The 3,689-nt window shown below is 38.0% G+C and overlaps 1 long non-coding RNA gene across 1 annotated transcript in view; it reads right to left on the reverse strand.

Annotated features, from left to right (window-relative positions):
* The window catches only part of LOC309625364, a 410,807-nt gene that overhangs the window by 316,541 nt on the left and 90,577 nt on the right, over nucleotides 1-3,689 (reverse strand). The gene's annotated exons all lie outside the window — the stretch shown is intronic.

A 3,689-nucleotide genomic window follows, 5' to 3' on the forward strand; every position in this document is an offset into this window, starting at 1 on the left:
CAAATATCATTTTACTTATTACCTCTACAGAGAGGCCTCTCCTGACCATTCTCACCTCTGTTTTTTACCCTCTCAGAGCACCATGGATTTTAACTCATTGAACAGATAATAGTGGTAATAACGTGTAATGGAAAAGAATCTGAAAAAGAGGCTAATGACACCGAAGATCATGCTCATTTTTATGTATCTGGAACCTAACATTTTAACTGAAATATTAAGAATCTTCAAAGAAATGAAGGTTTTGCCTTTCTAAGTAAGAAACCAATTACCCTTATTTATTAACTGGAACGTGATTGCCCCAGAGTCAGAATCCCCAGAGCTCTTTTCTCATGTTCAGAGTCACTGGATCTCTGTGGAAGAAGGAATCTGCTCCTTGAAGCATTCCATGTATATTAACCCTAACATCATGGTAATGATGGTTTCCTGAGTAGTATTTATGCTTGACATGCTATCAGGAGGCTGAGAAAACACTTTCTAATTTCTCCCTTAAAATAAAAGAACCTCTCCCTTCAGCAAGATTGAGTTATCCAAGCATGAAGGAGCCTCTTTCTGTTTAATTTTGTTCTGAAGATGTCAGGTATTTCTCCATATTCCTCAGGTGCTTTATCTCACCCAACTCAATGGATCTGAATAATAGAGAAAAAGGGACTCTTGTTCTTTCAAGAAAACTGATGTAGGAAACTACACAGGGCTAAATACTGTCTTAAACTTAATTTCATAGTACGTCCACTGCCTTCACTGTGACAGAGCAGGAAACCCATATCGTGTCCATCATTCAATTTTGCTGATTTGCCCATGTGCTATGATACCTCTACAGCAGGACCAGCAGAATCAGGGAACAATTAAAGGAGAATGTTCTCTGTAAATGTTGCTCATTTCTCTTTCCCTGTGTTAATAAAAGGCAATCAAGTTCTACGATGCACTAAATTAGAAGTAGAAGGTGGAGACTTTGGCTATAGGAGCCAAGTAGAAGGTGGAGCCAAAGTCTATAAAAGGTAATTTTGCATAATTCCTCATAAATTAGAAGAGAAACATACTTGAGCCTTTTTAATCAATGGGAAGACTGTTCTTTCAATGACTATGTTGTGGTTCTTAGCCTAGGAGTACTACAGCCAACGGTGGTGTGGCTTCTGCTATTTTAGTCATAAAATACCTATGCGAACTCCAGATGTTCCTTATGAAGCCAGTTGCTAATGGAGCAAGAGAGGATTCATTCCATGCCCATTTTCTACTTTGGTGCTGAAATGCGAGTTCGTCCATGGTCTAGATCCCATCCATAAGCCAACATGCACCTGCAAAAGTCTTCAACTTGGGGGCTTTTAAATCACAAACAGACACTCTGATTCAGGCTTCCATATTAAAAATTCCATAGCAGGGAAAAAAACACTCCAAAAATTCAAAGCTCTAATTCCTTAATGAATTATGTACATGGTGTGAGATATATAGACAGACATAAATTGATTTCCTGTTCCAAATACTGGAGAGCATATTGCAATGTGGACCAAGTTCATTTCAGGGTAGTGATTCAGTTGCACTTGTGAGTTAAGCAAAATGTTATCAAGATTTGCTTTACCTGAGGAAACTGGGAATTCCAAACTATTCATAAAACAATTGACAACGCTAAAGCTCAAGATGAAAATATAGTCTACTTTCTACAAGTTAACTCTATGGTCTTTGGAGACATAATGTATGTGAATAGACTGCCATAAACTGAGGCCCATTTTGCACAGATTGTGCAAAGGCTTCCTTCTCGTTTATAGAGGTATGCCCCCTGCAATTGCCAAGTTTCATTTTAGACTCCCAATGAACCAGAAACCCAAAGCTAAAGTCATCTACAGTCACCAGCTTTCTTATGCTTTTCACCTGAAGTCATAAATCTTTTCTTTATATCCTTTGGGAAGGAGTGAGTTCTCCTGAAAACTTGGACCAAGTTCACCTGACACTTCTCAGGAGCCCCATTTAGGGTTTACATAGAAAAAAAAAAAAAAGTCAAATCAAATAATTTTTACCAGTTTTAGATTTCATTTAAAAAACACACAGGCACATGTGCAATGTCCCAAGTCACTTATTTTAATAGTAATCTGGAAGACAGAAATGGCATCAGTTTAGACTGACAGTACAAACCTGAGAAACACACAGAAGATTCAAATCAATCTCCCTAGCCCTAGGTTATCTCTGAAAATAAGGCCAAAGGCAGTTTAACAGTAGAAGTTGATAGCATGTGTGAGCACCCAGTAGTTATGTCATTATTATTCACTGATGTAAATACTCTTAAAAACCGATATTTTCAGTCTATATAAGCACAAAAACAGTTAATGTCATGCTTACTGGCTGCTGTTATCAAAGACAGGGTACCATGCCTTTTAGATAAGTGAAAGCACACAGGCATAAGTCTTGGGACTTGGGCAGGAACCTACAGTAGAGGGCCCCCAAAGCAAGCATTGTTCAAGAAAAGTTCTGGATTTCCTTCCTGGAGAGGTATCATCTTTGTTCTCACTTTAAGTCCCCTCCTGACTCTGCTGCAAACTCATAGCATTGATAGATAAGACGTAAAAAGATAGAACTGAAAATTCATAGTCCTCTTCACCACCTAAATCGGTAGAAGTCAGGATAGTTTTGGGGAAGAAACTATGTTTAGTAATGAGGCAGGAAAATGAAGGGAACTTCGAGAATGCTAGTAATACTCTTTCTTCATTAGGTTAGTAGTCATATGGGTGTATGCTCTTTGAGATGATTTATCAATGTGTAAATTGGTTATATGTACCCTAATATGTCTGTCATGCTTTAAAAAAAAATGTTTACTTAAAAAGGTATTATTGCACTGTGTTCCAAAAGATAACTACTTGGAAAAGTAACAAAAAACAGTGGGCAGGGTTGAGTCTGCAGGCCTGCTAGAGTCTAAATGTGGAATCCCAGAGAATAGGACATGAATTAGACAGTGATGGGGTAAGAAATGAAAAGTACTCTGTGAAAATAAAGACATTGCCTAGAGCCATGCTCATTGCATAAAACTTAGGAATAGGAAAGGTTAAAAAAGTGATTGCTTGTTTCTGGATCCACAGCCCACTTAAAATTTCATACCCAGAGAGGCAAGAAGAGAAAGAGAGAGCCTGACAACCAGGTCCTGCATTAGACTATTTACTATCTCATAGATTGAATCTGACATATTTCAAATAACACCAATGTACAGGAGCCCTAACCTACCAATATAAGACCTGCATCTGAATTCAGAACTTCAGCTGGGAGTAACTGAAAATCTGAGACAGAGTAGTATGGTAATATACTGAGGTAAACAAAATTAACCTTTACAACAAGCAAACAACCAACAACTAACTCAAAGCAGATATGGATTAAAAGCAAATAAACAAATAAATTTACAATATTCTCCTCTTAATGAAACATTAGACAAAGGGAAGAGATGTATTACTTACAAATGAGCAATAGTTAAACAAGCCCGGAATTCTCTGGCAGTCCAGTGGTTAGGACTGCGTGCTTCCACTGCAGGGGCCACGGGTTCGATCCCTGGTCGGGGAATTAAGATCCCACATGCCACGCAGTGTGGCCAAAAAAAAAAAAATTAAACAAGCCCTCTTCTCACCAGAAACAATACTGGCAGAAGATAAAGAGCATCCTTTCAAAGTGTTTATAAAAAATTACTGTCACAGAGTGTATACTACAAAAGTGTAGGT

This window comes from Balaenoptera borealis (genome assembly GCF_965194805.1).
Source record: "Balaenoptera borealis genome assembly, chromosome: 3".
Classification (NCBI taxonomy): domain Eukaryota; kingdom Metazoa; phylum Chordata; class Mammalia; order Artiodactyla; family Balaenopteridae; genus Balaenoptera; species Balaenoptera borealis.